Consider the following 17,644-nt stretch of genomic DNA (forward strand, 5'->3'; position numbering starts at 1 on the left):
ACTGGGCAAGTCTGAGTTTGGAATAACTCAATCGATATTGTTGCCATTTCACTTTTGGATGCAAATGTATTTGATTTTCTGAATTTTCACTCACCAAAATTGGTTACATTATTCAGTGGAAATATCGATGTGTATTGCAGAGAAATCCCCTTTTATTCGTTAGTTCGATTGAAATGCGATGTTTTGAGGTAAGCTCAAAAGGTATCAGAATTCAGTCAAATTGAAATTTCTATGACAGTTTTGGGACACACCATAAAACCCAAAGTTTCACTGGTTGTTGACAGATGAATTAACCCATTAAGTCAGCACTGAAACAGTCTCCAGATGATCGATAATTTTTTTTTGTTTCAACAATTGCCCCAAAAGTCGTGACGATGTGGAAATCTCCGCGTGCAGAAAAATCCTCCTTCTGAGCTCCACTTGCTTACCCGAGACGACGAGCGAGTGTGGATATGCTGCATTCGGGATTCATCATGTTGATTTAGGAGCATTTCAGCTGGTGCGTCTCCATCAAAGTCCCCAGCAAAAGCCATGGCATAGAGTCGACCAGAAACATCTCATGGGTTGTGGCTGTTGTTGATATTGGATATGTTTCGGCACGTTCGTTCGTGTTTGAACTACAAACACGATTGATTAATCACCGCGGATTAAAGTGCCTTACAGACAGTTTATTGGATGTTTGCACGCGTGCCAATTGACTCGAAAACATGTGATGTGGAGGGATCCAACATGAGAGGTGAGGTGAGCAATTAGGCATCTCGGAATAATACATCTAAATTGGTACCAATTGCCGCGTGAAAAGTTTCTGTCGGCAGAATGGGCCTCGTGTTAGCACCGGAAAGCATTTCCATGAGAGACAGTGCGAGGTTGGGCCGATAGTCAGTGATGTGTGGACATAAATCAATCGTCATCTACTTTTCTGTGTCAAAGAAAATGGACGGCGAGCGGGGGAAAAATGGGTCAATTAATTGGAGCTTTTGAAATAGTCACTACCTTTTCCCGTATCGACTCTTGATTGGATAGATTGTTTCTCTCTCCTTTGTTGTGTTCGTCCTGGAGCGATTCGACAGCCTTTGACTACATGCTTTTGTTACTATTGCGGCTGACTGCTGAAACTCGCTTCCATTAATTAATAAAACTCAGTCAATGGATCAACTGTTGGTGTAGTTTTTCCGCGAAATTCACCTCTAAATATCATATTATGTCCGGAACATATTTTTGCACCCTTCGTTGCACCGGAAAACTCTTAAAGCTTTCACTGCTCACGAAGAATAAAGTTCACATAAGACATATACATCAACTGTGTTTGTAATTCTTCTGCGGTGGAACTTTGTGAACTTCTCAAAAGTTTTCCAACTTCACCAGAAAAAGTCCTCCATGAAATTCAAGTTGGATGATATGAAAGTTCTTTTGAAGGTAAGTTTGTCTGATAAATTTTAGATTTGATTTCACAGTGACAGAATGAAAGGAAAAAGTCCAATCAACTTTTAAAACACATTCGCTGAAGGACAAAGTAAATAATTCAATGAAGTAATATTCAAAATAGGATTTGTTGAATTGGTTTTAGTTTGACGTGGAATATTTGATTACCTTAATTCTGTGAATTTCAAAATTAGGAAATTCAATTAGAGTTTTATTGCTTTAATTACTTTTTATTATGGCTCCGTCGAAACATTTAAAGGAGAAAACAAACTTTCCGTGTTTCGAATTTTGGGAATCATTTTACATGAATTTTCAACCCACTTTCACGCCACTCCATTGAACGCCTCTGGAAGATAACTCAATCTCTGCAACTCTAATTGAAGGCTAAGTAGTTTTAGATAAACCACAAGTCATGTTGAGGTGCTCAATTCTATATTTATTCGAGAATATTGCCACAATGGAGATCTCAAGGCGAGGTGATGGCGAAACTTGTCGGCAATAAGAAGATTAAAGAGCAATTTGAGGCAGAAGGCAAGGCTCAATTCACGGGATGGCTTTGTCCTCTTCTCCCTCGCATTTTGCATAATTCTTGTCGCCTCATTAGGTCGCCGCGCGTCTCATGAGCATCGCGATATTGCGAAATGATTGCCCAGTTCCGCAACAAGACGAATGACTTGGGTGTATTTCGAGGCATTGTCGTGGAGACACACAATGTCGTAGAATCGCGCCAGAATGCTTTCTGGGCTCTCTCTGCATTCACGGACATTGGAGTGTCTTGCGAGCAGCGTTCCACTAATTAGTCATCACGTGCCCCTCTGTTGAGCAAGAGCCTCTGTTTGTTCTGCAATTATTGCTGCATTGTCGGCGAACTGAGGCACCCATAAATAACTCGGTGACAAAAGGTCACGTCTGGGAGTGTGGGTGGGATTTGGGGATGCTGACGAGCTCCGCCGAGGGACAATGAAGCATAAGTTGCTGGGAGAAAGAAATCGCGCTGAATGGGCTACACGTGGGGAAAAAATACAAGAGCCCTCACTGCTGGAGTCCATACACTTGTTGTGTGCGGAGACAATTAGTCCCTGTAAGCGGGGCTGCATCTCGGGCCCCATTAGAGGGTGTGTCGCCTCCATGGTGCTTATTTGTGTTCCATGTCTCAATGAATCAACCGCCCCTTCGGCCCCCAAATTGCCGGCGCGGAGGCCGTTTTTTGCCTCTCATGTGCACATTTCACAGCTACGTGAATGTGACATGGAGTCCCTTGTTGACTCCTAGTTCCACGGCACAATGCTCCCCATGCACGATATATACTTATTTATTGCAATGCAAATTTGCCTAAGCGTCATGTTCCCTCTCACACCATCGCTCCCGGTGCTCCAATCGTTCAGACACCGCCACCGATTCGCATTTGTGCGAATGGCAGAGCGCGAGGGAGCGGCACAACAACCACTCGGAGGAATGTTCCCTGTCATGCACTCTCCAATGTGCACAGACGACGATATATTGCATTCAAAATTCACCACTGAGCTGTGCTTCTGCGAGCCCCCAGTGCACAAGACCCTTGTGTGCCTCCGACATGAATGCCGATGACCAATTAATTAATTAAGGCTCCACTCCACGAGTCCGGGTCTCCTTGTTGACTCTTCGTGGGCGCCAAATCACACAATTGCGGATGCAGTGGCCATCAGGTGAATCAGGAATGCGAATGGGAGGCGATGAGATTGCCTATCGGCAGAGCCTATTCCCTTTCGAAATGTAATAGAGCGTCATTTGACGAGAGAACAATGCTTCTCAAGAACAATATTGCTGTCTATATGGTGTGAACAAAGGGAAAAATTTCTCATCCACACATAACGTGGCAAGTGGAATTTCATTCCCAAAATTGACAATCAAATTCTGGTGGTTACACTGGCAAAATCAAAAAATTTGTAGGCACACTATAATTTTCAAATTAAAATAAATCCATTTAAAATCGCTTTTTTGTTGTTTTTTTTACCATAACCTAAAAAATATCACTAAAAGATTTTTCAAAACGCCGTTTGGAATCTTTTCAGATCACAAAATCATCTGTTATAATTTGCTAACGAACTCAAAATGGCTGAATCAGAGTCAAAGTCGTCCAGAAAGTGTTGAAAATCAACACTTCTTATTCCAAAAATACTCTTTTTGAGGTTATGTTTGATCTTACCAGTGTTTCTCCGCATCAATAACAATGTTTTTGCAAGTAAATGCAGAATTCTGCGAAAAACTAGCGATCTCTCAGACTTGAGCATAAGAATTGATGTGCTAGAATGTGAATTTCTAACTAAATCTGTCCTTGATTCGTTACATAACCTAGAAAAGGATAAATATAATTAATTTTGCTTTGACTTCTGCGTAAAAATAAAGAGAAATCCGAAAGAAATATTGTAAGATTTTGAACACTTCCATCTCCGATGAACTATACACCATTTCTGACCATATTATCTAACCCTTGGGAAAAACTATAGATAACTTTCTTCTGTGTGAAAAAGCTTCTGTGTAAAATAAAAATGATCTAAGATTATTGCATAAATTGTGGCAGAAGAAAGTCAATGGGAAGAAAAATTCAATCGCGATAGAGCATTTGAACAAACATTTCATATTTGCTAAGATGAAGATGATAACATCTCCACTATATTCTGACTTTTTTTCCCCGCTTCAAGTGAATAACGGTATAAATCAAGTGCCGATGAAAAGATTAGTGATACAAATGTAAATGAATGTCACAGAGGATTAGGAAAAAATCTGTTTGAAACTTGTTGACACTTTCCATTACTCTCTGTCTCATTTGGAGCTTCTTTGGCTTCGCGCGCCTGTTTGACGAATTCGCTACAAGTCTCTCTCTTTTTTATGTACGGCAACATAATAGCTATCGGCCGAGTTATGGCTCAATCTCTGAGTGTCTGAGAATGGGCACGGATTAAAATTAACACTTCATTCATTTCGCTGGAAGAAATAACTTCTCCCGTTAAAGATTCGCGCAATTGGACGTGAGACATTTCGCCGTGGGCCTGAACATCTGCAGATTTGTGTGATTGGGGATGCGTGAGAAGGAGCGAATTGTTGGCAATTTAGCGTCGACAGTTAATAGCTTTCATTCATTTCAATCTCAATAAATTGTGTATTTAGAGAAGCCATAAATAGCAAGATTCTGCCACAAAAGAAGTACAGAGAACAGCTCAATTGAGGCAATGGAATGTGTCGCTGGGACGAAAGTTAAAGAGTCTCGAATGGCACTGTTGATATCATCATAGAACATCTCTGGCACATAAATAATTTATGGGTGTATCTGTGTTGCTAGATACTGTTGTTGGAATGTCTTGATTGGCATCCTCATTCGCCAAATTAATTAACTGATTCCATCTTCCGAAACTCATGACTTCGTGATGTTACCTGTCGCTCGATATGGAGATGCCAGAATTATTCTACATTATAACCGACTTGATTGATGATAATGACTATTGTTGTTTGTGTTTATGGATGTCTCGACAGTGCCTGGCGATACGGATGTGGAGCACAGCGCTCATGCCCATCTGCCTGCCCGCTTTGGGTGTTGATCCACCCACAGCCGAAATATGTGAAATGAAGTGGCTGGAAAATGTCCAGCCTCGAGAACACAATTATCAAATCAATCAACTGAGAAGCAATTACCAGTTCATTGTCCCCCTCTCGGCCACATTCGAACCCATCTCACAATGCCCTGTGGATGCACACATGCCACTTTGAGAAACCCATCGGATATCACGATGATGAGTGTTTGTGGTGTTTGCAAGCAGTCCCTGTTTGCGGTCCTTGCGCAAATCTAGCAAGTCCAGAATGCCAAACTCATTGCGATTCACCACAAAATCAATTCCATATTCTAACAATATTCCCCCATTCGCCCACCCTCTTCACCCCAGTTGAATCCGATTTTGGCGCCAAAGCGAAAGCACATCACCGGAAATGAGAAACTGTCATTCTGTGCTGTTCACAGAGTTACATTTCTCTCTCATCGCGTATCACCTGGACAAAATCAAGTGAATCTCAAAGGAATCACAAAGAATTCGATCAACCTTATTTCCTCCTTCGCTCGAAACGAAAGAAACTTCGCAGAAACATTCACAGTGATTAAATCCTCATGTGTGGAAAGTCTTCGTGGGATAGATGTAAAAACAATTTCCACCGTATGATTGAGCACTTGCTAAATGCAAAATAGCTCTTAGGAATTTTGCACTGCCAACAGAATGATTTTGCAAATTTATTCAAAGAGAATTTCACTCCTCTTTTCCTGCAATGTTCCATTTTCTAGTCACACACACACACGAGTGGCAAAAACTCGAGCGAAAATATGCATAGAGCCACTTAGGAGCTCACCCTGTGCACAGGAGCACAAAATTAGCGCTCCAGGATTCTGGGCGTGAAGTACGCGCGACGTCTTATGACACTGTTAAGATTGAAAAGAAGTGTTGTCAAAGAAAGCTCATTTGAAGAAATTTAACGAGTCTACTTGCTTTTTCTTAAAGGAATTCTTTTCACTTGCAGGAATTCTTCCAGTGCAAGAAAACGTATTTTCAATATTTCTTTTATTGCTCTTCTAATTATACATTCGTTTGAGGTCTCATTTGGTGCTCCTTCGCCTCTACAAGTGGCTTTCGTGTACAGTTTCTGGATGCAGATGAGAAACAGAATTTTTATGATTTACATAGCATTTTTTTTACCCAACCACCACAGAACGGGAGAACCGCGAGAAAGCAGTAAAATTAATAAAATGAACACCCATAAAATAGAATGGTTGGGAGCATAATGTTTATACAGGGAGCCCAAAAGATGAAATTTATCGCCAAAAGGCCACCTTTATTTCGATAGTAAATAAAAAGTACCACTCATTTGAATTTAATTGCTTAATTCCCCCCATCGCAGCCATTCATTAACGTCACATTTATCATTGCGCCTTACAACACTTGCACGATGACGGGAAGAATGTTTATGCATTCAAATACGAGCTGCTCATAAATTTATATTTTGTTATAATCACAACATTAAAGGAAGGGAGAAAGAGTGTGTTTTGGGTGTGTTCGCCGGATTTGATGGAGAAGGTGGAGAAGTGGAGAAAAAATTATGGTTTTGGATATTCAGAAAACACATGAATATTGCAGCTTAATGCACACCGCGCGCGGGCCCCAGATAAGAAGTGAAGGTAAAAGCGTAAGTTTTTGTGGAAGAAATTATCAATTATTCATTAAATTGTGGAGGATCACACGACCTATCTCAACGCGCCCTCCTCGAAATTTATGGTCGCCCAAGAAAAATGAACCTTATAATTTGGTTGACGATGTGACGTTAATTGAAATCCTCACTCCGCCTCTCGAGCCGGTGTTTTTGGCCATACAAATTCCCACCACGATTAAATCCCACATATTAGAAGAATATGAGCCCACCAGCCTCACTCTCAATCAAACCACAATGCTCAACCGAGGAGAATTATTAAATATTAATTTCCCTTCCTCTCCCACCTACGGATACAGTGAATGACAGAATTGTTTCAAATTTGTCGGCTCCCAAGGGAACATTAGTAGTGTAATTGAGGTCCATCTGACCCACAAATTTGATATGATGAAACCTTTTTCGCCCGAGTGTTAATCGTTATGATATTTTAAAGCTATATACTTAATGTTATTATATAATTTTGGGTTTGTCTCGAGTGATCCTCAATTAGAAATATTAATTCTTAACCAATTTATCAAGTATGATATATAAAAATTCCGCCGCTGTTGCAACAATTTTGTCACTCACTGTACATTCCGTGAAGTCGGGGCGATTATGAGTGGCAGTTTCGATAATTGCTACAAGAGATGAATCTCGGAGGTGTGACCATTTTAGTGGTCAAGGTGATTTCTCAGCTCTAGGTCGAGAAGCCCCAGACATTTGGGATTCAGACGGAACAATTCGTGATCCTCCTCCCGTCTCGAAAGATGATAGATTGCGTGATTTATCTCATTTAAGGAGTCACTGAAGGCGCACAACAGCGCCAGTATTGACACACAAATTATTTATAGATTTTTTTTTATTAAATTTCCATCACGTCGCCACCCTCGCTCAGCCCTCCGCCGGAGAACAACGCGTCCTCCTAAATCTCATGAAACATGATTGATTCGACACTTGAGCAATAGAGATTGTGTGTAATTTATGTATCTTCTTACCCAAGTGTCTTGTCGACGCCACCAACTCTAGCGCCAACATCATCAGTTTTCAATCACTTTTTTGCACGTGAAGAAATTATATTAAATTGAGGAAATTTCACGGTGGGATCAAGATGTTTCACCGCTCAGGCCATTATTGTATTTACGCTGCCACGAAGGTTTCCCGCTGCGTGAGATAAATTCAATCAATTCATGTGAATTTAGAATCTATTCTTGCGGGAATATTTTGGCCATCCTTCGCCTCAAAAGAAACCCATAAATCTCGATGGGCGGCAAATTGGCTATAAAATATAAATTTGGCTAAACCTCTAGGAAATTCCGCCAAAGACACATTTGCAGAAGTTGCTCTGATGTCTCTCTTTCTGCCCAGATATGCAGGAAAATGATTGAGCGACTAAGAGTATTCACGTTGCAAATATAGCATTTGAGCACCTCCTTCATCTTATAGTCATTTCTTGGCCGCCACCCATGAGGAATCACCTGAAGATGAACGACTTCTTGAGGGGGTTTGAGGGAGAATTACATTAGTAGCGAGCATTGAATCCAATACGTCTTCCTCCTTTTTCTCTCACACACGCACTCCATCACCATGAAATGGCAGTTTAAAAGGGCCCGAACAAAATAAAATAGAATATAAATTATCCATGAAAATGTATGGGAGAAGGAGAATTTTGTACGAAACCACTTTACCTAATACCTCTTGCCACAGTCCGATACGATTGTCGCCAAAAACACGGATTCCGTCTTCGTCTGCCATCACTTCCCAGACAATGGCCCTCCTCGTGAAAGAGCAAACTCGGACAGCAAGAATTCGGGAAAGCAAAGAAGCCAGGAGAGGATTCTCCCCATGGCGAGAGAGTCTCGAGGAACAAAGAGCGAAGTGAATGGTCGGCGATCGATATCTCTTCAGGCCGGCAGACGCATAAAAAGCATATTTAAATGGTGTTGAGATCTCCTTCCACCTTTTGCCTCACATGAGGCATTTGTTCTTCACTGAACATGGTGATTTACCGAGAGACTTTGTACAACTCATGCTTCCTTTCGTACACCATTTCTGTGTCCACACACTCCCAGGGCAGAGCGAGAGAGGAAAGAACAATAGTAAATTCTCCTCAATTTTTACCTTACATCTCTGCCCTCTCGACTTCCCATTTTATTCAATGGTGCAGAAAGAAGGCAAATAATAGGGTAGATTTCCGACAAGCGATACCTCTCGACGAAATTTCCAAAGTTCTCGCGCGAAAAGCGACAATATCGCCCAATGGAAGGGGGAAAAGGAAACAACATGAGAAAATACGTAACGCACGCAAAAGTTTACACATTGAATTATTTTATGTTGTATTTACTCGAATTTCTTCCACGGCTCTTGCTCTCTATCAATATCTATTGCTGTAATAGAATGTAGCGACTTCTCGAGTGCTTTAGGAGCCGGAAAGACGACGAAGCGTGGAGAAACATTCAGGAAATTAGTAGCTGTAGGATCAAATAAACAATGCACAGAATCCTTGCATCAATCCGCAAAGGAAGATTTATCCTATATCACTCTGTATTTCACCAAAATGTCACAGACTTTAGTGTCTCTCACAGTCCCTATAGACCCTCCATCTTCGGTGTCCCTTTCACTTCCTTCCTTGCGATGTCCAACCGGCGAGTATGTGAAGCATGAAGCTGGAATTTTTGCAAGAATTCCTCCTTCAATTCACAATCGTCCCATCTCACTTCACTTCTGAGGAATCACCTTCTTCAGCATCGCCCAAGAATGGTTTAACTTATCGGCTACGAATCTCTTTCTAGTCAAAGAGTGGCTCTTGGCATCCAGCCAAGCTGAGGAGACTTGTCGCTTTTTTGTTGTCCACTCTTGCACACACCCGATTTCATTACGTTTCTCCGGCTGTTTCGCTGCAGATAAAAATTATGTGAATTTTCCTCCCCACACCACAATCTGGCGTTTACCACTCTTTCCGCCAAATTTGCTTCACGTGCGCCACAAAACACACGCCTCAAATTGGCACCCTCCGCCATGGGGGGATGTCTTGGCCGCGGAATTGACGTGCTAATAGCCTGGGTGCAAAATGTTTCACATCACCAGCCATAGGGTGTGGGTGGCGAGAGAGAGAGAGGGAGTGTGAGAGAGAGAAGTGATTCGGAAAACATCTGGTGGAGTTCCGTTCGTTTCAATTTCGCCGAATCACGCAATCAAATTTCATGTTTTCCACCGGGCCGAGAAAAAGGGAGGCCTCCACGCCAAATTTCACCTGGCTGCACAATCAACTGAACACCCTCATCTCGGTGAAACCCAATTTCTTCCCAGCGTCCGTTTAATTCCATAACTTTCGATCCGACACCATCGCTCCACTCGATTGAATCCACCCGACTCCACCACCTTGCCGCTGCGATTGTATTTACACAGTTGCCCACGGTGAGATTGGCAAAGAAACAATTTGGCCACTCCATCCCTGAACCATCATCCATCTCAGGACTGTGATACCGCACGCATAAATTCACGATTTCCATTTCTTTCTGCCCCTCAATATCATGGAATTCCTTCCGCACGCGGAAGCACATTTATTTGCCATGGACACTCCATCGTCCCGGTGATTTTCTTTCCTTCGTGTTTGCAGACACTCATTTCAGGCCATGAAGCCTCGAGATCAAATCATTTTCACGCGCCTCCTATTACGGTTTATCGCCACAGCAAAAAGTGCATCTCAAGTGAGGAAATCCAAAAATGCCGCTGAGATGCATGACCTGAAGAAATCTCGTGTTGATTGAGCAGCAATCGCGTTTATTGCCCAATTTGTTTGCTCTGTTGGAGTGACTAAACACATTTCCTACACTTGATGTGTTTGGATGTTAATTTATATTTCCACTCCATCATCATCACTTCACACACATTGAGACATCGACATGGTAGTTTCACTTCCCAAAAAATCGCACTTCAGCTCAGCGCGCGCGAACATGTGGCCTAGAGTTGGCCTAGAGTCACCCTAACTCTAGCCTAGAGCGCACGTGGAAAAAACTCTGCACTTGCAAAGCGATTTATTTTGAATGCAATTTAGAAAAAAAAGTGAGCATGAGATTGAGTTAATCTTCGAGATCTGCGCCTATGAATTGCAAGAGCATCGGCAAATGACCAGACAAAGTGTATCCAATGAAATTTATAGCCTCAAGTGGACCGCATTGCAGAATCTCACATGATACATTCCGTCTCCTTTCCAGATTTACAGTATGGTTAACTGCTGAATTTATCCCTGTGCAGCTTCGCAGTCTCCACCCGTCGTCTCTGGGGCTGCAGGGAAAATATGCCGTCTGGCCTGAAGCGAGAGATGCTGTGCGAAAGGTACGAGCATCCTAAATCCATTTCGTTTGGGGTCTATATTTGAACAGTTCAATAGAGCTGCACCCAATTGACTTTTCCTTCACATTCACATACATTATTCCCTCGGTGCCTCGCCCCAGGGAACTGTTTTCGACATTAACAGTCGATTTATACAGTAATTCACCCAGTCTGCTTTTGATACATTCAACATACACGTCTCGTGGTGGAGACTGCTCAATTGAATGAAGCTTTTAGCTCGCATATCAAGGAACTGTAATTCATTTGTAGTGTACAAGCGTTAAATTAAATTAAGTCAATCTGGAAGTACTTCGGATCTTGTAGAAATCTGATGATTTCTCCATGTTTCAGGATTTCTTAATGAAAAAAGTGCAATTTCTCTCATCACAGACAGACCATTTATTAAAGATTTGGACCAAAGGAATAGGAGAAAAGTTCCGCTCTAAAATATACTCCTCGCATTTTTCTCCACTTCTATTTCCTCTTCACTTTCATCCCAGTTTTTCACTCTTCCTGGGGAATGCGACTTTTATTCCACCGTTGAATTGCCACGATAGGGAAGAAAAGGTGTAACGTGATCCATTTGAGGGGCTCAATTGAATACATCCGTCCCCTCATCCACTGAGCCACTCTAATCCACATAATGATGCAGAGCGTGCAGAGTTGAATGGCGAAAGATTCTCAACGTTTCGGGCTCCAGAATGCAATTATGCTGTGCCACCTCCGGACTGTTGTCGTCTGGAAGGTGATGGACTGAAAACAATCAGGGGAGAATCAGCAAGAGTATCGCTGTGAGCCTCAGTGGAACATAACAATTAATAACAGGTGAAACGTGGGTGTATTTGCAAATGAATTTATGATTTTCAATTTATTCAGCCAGCGATATGGGACTCCCCCAGTGCCCATTATTTTTCATGCAGACGCCACACTCTCTAGCAAATATTTTAAATGATCTGTCACAGAGGCGGGGGGAGACTAAATTAATGGATCAGCCACAAATCCACTTTGTAATCTTTCTATCGCAAAAAGTCCCTAAATCAGCTCAGTGTTGGCGCGAGACTTCTTATTTGTGGTGACAAAAATTGAAAATGTCTGCTCATAAATTGTGTGACGTCGCTGAATTATGTCTGAAATTGCTATTGCGTGGAGAATGTAAGCAATTTCTATCACATGAATCTATTGAGACTTGCCAATAAATCATAAACTGGGTGAGGATCTGCATTTGCGAAGCAGATTATATATTGAGAGATGGAAAATGCTCATCAAGTATATTATTCACCCTCAGAGAAATTGCTCTTCAGCAGAAATGCTTCAGCACAGAGAAAATATTCAAGTATTTTCTTTCAATTAGAGAGTTAATTAAATTTGTATATCTTTAGTACATAATAGAGTGGATGATTAAAAAGAGGAGATTCTGAGAAGAATTCGATTACCTTTCTATCTTAGGTATTTATTGCTATAAGGAAAATTCTACTGCACATTTTCTCATCCTCAACTTCTCAAGTGTACCTAAGCAAATCTAGCAGTGAAATCTCTAACGTCGACATTATATATTGACCGGGTAATGTACATGTTTGTGTGTTTGCAAGATGTGGGTCAAGAAGCATCCTTTGTCTCAAGTATAAGAGAAATGAGGCATCCGCACATAATCTGCTGTGTCATCAATTCACTCAATCAGTGAAGAATTTAGGTATCATCTCTCAGTTCAATCCATGAACCTATGAGTAATATTTTTTCAAATTAATTTCGCCCAAATCATGATGAGCATTCTTTTCCATCATTTTCTGTTGAGCTCACATTTTTTTTTGATCAATGACCGGATAAATATACTTGGAGAGATTATAGGTAAGGATTTCTTATTTTATATAAGGACTCCTCTGCCATGATGTATCATCGTATTAGGAAAAAAACAACACTCTCAATATATGTATTTTGCCTTCTTTTCTAAAAAAAAAGAATTGTGTGAAAAACAATCATTTTTATGCATGAAAATTCATCATCCCCTAATAAAAGTCAGTCTTGTGTATGAAATTTCCTCTCAGATTTCTCTTAGAAATTTGATTGTTTGCTCTTAGCAAAGCTCTAAAGGGCACTTTATTGATCTCATGTTGAATTAATAAACAATTCACAAGACACTCTCAGTCAGCACTTGACAACTTTCTCCTTTCCTAACCATGCATTTCATTCAATTTCAGCATTCCTGTCCTTTCTCAGAGTCTAATCTCCTTTCTAGAGTGATCAATAAAATCTTACAATTGAAGTGCTGCACGTTCATCTCTACATTCCCTTTTCCACATTTATTCCCCATTATATTTGCACATGATGGAAATCCTTTGTGAACTGATCCGGATATGTTGTATTTCTTCACAAGAAGAGTACATAAATTGTACATACAAATAATGCTATCGAGAGTAATTCCGAAATTATATTTTCTGAATTCCTATGTTGACCTAAATCCTGACAGGAAAAGTGTGTGAAGTGAAACGGAAAGTTGAGAAAATAGTCTCAAGGCATTAAGTCGATAAATGATAAATTTTCCGAAGCCATGTGAAGCATTATGAACTTAGCACTTATCCCTCGAATTAATCCAAACTGGACAGGAAGAGCGGAGAAATTTGTCCAACCCACTTCGTCTTAACGTCCGAGATAGGGAGAATAACATGATCCTGTTTATTTATCACTGAGACCGCATTGTCTTCTCATGGGAAACGACTGTTTGACAGTGTTGTTTCTTATTAGCCTGAATATCTGTCTATCGAGCAAATTGGGCATCCTCACATCCATTATAGTCCACAAGAGCCTGACGAATGTGCAAATAGCTGAGATGTGCTATAATTGACAGAATACATCCAATAATCACCCATTCATGCAACGCAATAATCATTGAGATGGATCACCCATTTCACCATCGTCCTGCAGTGTTTCTGACGCCCCAGACTAACCACTGAGATACATAATTATAAACTTGTGTGACATTGCCAATTATTGTCAAAATATCCATTTTCCTGTTAACACTCTTCATATTGAGCTCCACAGCCAAGAATACAAAACATTTCTAATGACTCTTCACCCCATCTTCATACAGACAACTTTCGCTATATATTTCTCATATACAGCAACTGAATGCAATTTAGTTTCCCAGATGGAGTTCCAAATGTTTCTGCTCCAAATTAACATTCAGGGTATTTTCACATGAACACAAACAACATTTGAATTTAACACCTCCCAAAGCGAAGGATGGCGTTGAAGGATGCCACAAGGGAAGGTCACTAATGGGAACAACTTTCAAATTCTCACATTTATTCCCGCATGTGCATGAATTTATCCAGCTCATTCACATGTCGCCACAAACTTTCAGCATTACAAAATGTATGCAACTCATCATCATTTAAAAGCTTTTCCACACTTCACCAATTTTACCAATCAAAGCCAATAAATGAATTGAAAATTTGATCATAAACTAAATTAATCACAGTGTTATGTTCAAAGGAACCACATTCTTCAAATTTCCATTATAATTGCAATCATTTTTAAATATTGATTTTTAGTACTTCAAAGAAAACTTTAACAATATGCTGTGTAAATGAAATTTAATTAAACATTGTATTATTTATACACTCAACTGACTTTTCAGTGCAACATTAAAATATAAATATTGACTTACATCTACTCAATAAAAGGAATCAAGTTTCACTCATTTTAATAATACAAAACTATTGATCAAATTTTATTTGCAGAGTCAGTTATTGTTATTATTGAAAACGACAATTTGATATTTTACTGTGTGCCTTTGGCGGTGAAAAGTATTCTTCTGGAATATTATGAGGATATCAAGAAATGTCCATTGAGCATCTTTGCACAAAGACTCATTTCTGTGGCAATATTACTTTCAGCTTTACCTGCAACTATCCATTTACGTAAGCTCCCTCCTTTATGATAGTGTTTCTATGTGCACGTTCATAAATCCCCAACTTTAGCGGGGGAGTTAAACTTCAAATATCATACTTGGATCTCGTAACAATGATAAATGGTGACAGCAGTCTCGTGCCTCACAGAGAAAAATGACAGGGATTTTGAGGTCTTTGGGACACGTTTGCTGCCCTGATTCTGTAGTTATGTATTCAAATCGATTTTTGCGCACAGAACAATGAAAATGTTGTAAACAAATGAAAGTGAAGAAGAGTTTCCGCATGAAGCCTATTTTTAACCCAAAGAGATGTAATTTTAATCATTTTTGCGCCCACAAACAGAATATAATTGGCATTCTTCAAATCTTCAACTTTCCATTAAACTCTTGAGAAGTTCTTGGAAGCCCAAATTACGTGAACGAGTGAAGTTGTGTTAAGAATTTTGCAATGAAATTCCACCGTGAAAAAAACTTCTGTCTTTTCTATCTATTGCAGAAGTCTCTTTTGTGCTTTCTGCTCCACAGTGTGAAAAAAGGGAGAAAAAGGGATCACCTTTAGGGTATCAAAAAGTAATTCCTTCTCTTCATAACTCAATGTCAAAATGAATAAACAAAGAGGAAAAGTGATGGAGATAAAAGTATGATACTTTGCTTAAGTGAGAGAACAATATTGCAAAAAGAAGCTTTTCTTCATCTAAATCACGATTTTGGATCTACAGTCATACCGGAGGAATTTCATTGTGTTCCGCTCAATGACCAGGAAGAATCTTTTTCGTAAAAAATTCATTTCACTTATTCTTATGCAAGCAGAGGGGAAAACACTTCCTTCGGGATGTGTTATGTGAGAAACATTTTTTCCTTTCCCGTTCAATGCTTTCGGCTTCTCCAAGAGGATTACATGGAATTTCTTGTCTTTTTATATGGCGCGCTCTTTTATAACATTTCACTGTTGCCCTTCGCTGTGACACAAAAACACCGCGAGGGCAATTTCCTCGCACGGAGATTTTTATGATATTAAAATTAAATAATATTACCTATCTTGAAATCTCACGGCGACGCAGCAACTTCAAGTGACAAAAGGGAACAAAAGGCAAAAGAAAAGACAAGGCACAAAAGGCGACAATATGAGAGACAATTTAGTGTAAAATGGAAATTTTAAACGGAATTAAGTTCATCGCTTTCCCTCCACTGATTATGTAGTGAAATCCCTGAAATTGGATACTAAGAATGCAAAATAATATTCAGTGAAAGAAATGAAGACTTTCTCATTTAACTTCCAGGAACTCTGTTTACTTTGAGTTAAATTGAATTGCAATTTTATTTATACATAAATGTAATCCGATTGTATTGGCCACGGACGCAATGGGAATCGATTGCCATGGTTTATAAGCTTATGTCGTGTTAGATTTGAAATAGAATACAGACATGGCAATATTTTAAAAGCACTGATGCTAATATATTCGATGTGTCAAATTAAAATATCGCACATGGTTGAATTGTATTATCTGCAGGGTTTCTTGTTAGTATAAATTTGCATATAAATAATGTTAATCATATATAGTTTGTGCGAGAGATCAGAAATGCTGTGCCATGTTTTGCATATATTCCGCCAACTAATTGGCTCAAGTTAATTCTGTGACTAACGTCAGGAGGGTGAGAAGTTCCGTAATTGACGCAGAAGATGATTAAGGATTTGTAGATGTATCTTATTAAACTGTTTTCACTTCCGAAAGATACCAAGGTTAATAATATTAATTTGTGGAACATCAGTACATTCACTTTATTTACCTTTCTTATCTTGCGGTGTTTTCGTTCTCAATGTGCAAATATATAATTTCTGCAGAGGTCATTGGAGTGCCTAAATCGAAAACAAGATAGTCAGTAATTACTGGTTTCAATCCAAATTTCATCACAAGTTGCACCATCAAAATTAAGACGCCATTGACAAGCAAATATATTTAATATTATTATTCTTCTCTCAAAAATTGCTGTTTTGCCAGACTTTTGGCACAGTTCTGAAAATATTGACTCATTTTGGAGCGATCTGGCAGGAGCTACTCTGGTGTATGTAAACATAAGACGCAAATAGAGGAAGATTAATTTTCAAATAAAACTGAAACTGTTCAATTGTGTAAATTAGTATTTCAAATTTTGCCTGTTTTTCCTAATTTTATCGATATTGTCAAATATCAAATATTGATCGGGGGAATCACCTGATTTTCTGTGTATTTGCTTGATTCGATATTTAATCATATTGGTTTATTTAATCTGTTACATACCTTTGTAGACGACACATGACAATTTTTTCCAAATATATTCGTTTATATTGATTTTACTTATATCTAATGAAGATTACATTCAATAAGGTCAAGGTGGTTTTTAAAAACATGTGATGAAAAGGTAAAACTGTTCAAATTGTTGAGCAAATCAATGGCTAACGCCTCTTCAATTAAAGTTATTTATTTTGTGTCTAATTTTCCCATTTTAATCAATAAAATATCAATAAAAACTTGAATTTTTTAAAAGAAATTATCAAATGACTTGCGTAATATATTGTTTTGAAATCGTGTTGGAGAATATTCGTGTTGCAGATCGTGACAAAAGGAAAAATTCGCAACAGTCTAGATTACTTCAGCTCATACATCTTGACCTAAGAATTGTAGACTTAGTAGATCCAATTCAGAAAATCTCGAAAGACGAAAATATTTTTCATTGAATGCTTTTAATTTTAGTATTTCATCGCCCTCATCAAATACATTTTACAAATGAAGTCGACAAAGG

This window comes from Phlebotomus argentipes, unplaced genomic scaffold (assembly GCF_947086385.1).
Source record: "Phlebotomus argentipes unplaced genomic scaffold, Phlebotomus argentipes genome assembly contig_2, whole genome shotgun sequence".
In the NCBI taxonomy this organism is placed as follows: Eukaryota; Metazoa; Arthropoda; class Insecta; order Diptera; family Psychodidae; genus Phlebotomus; species Phlebotomus argentipes.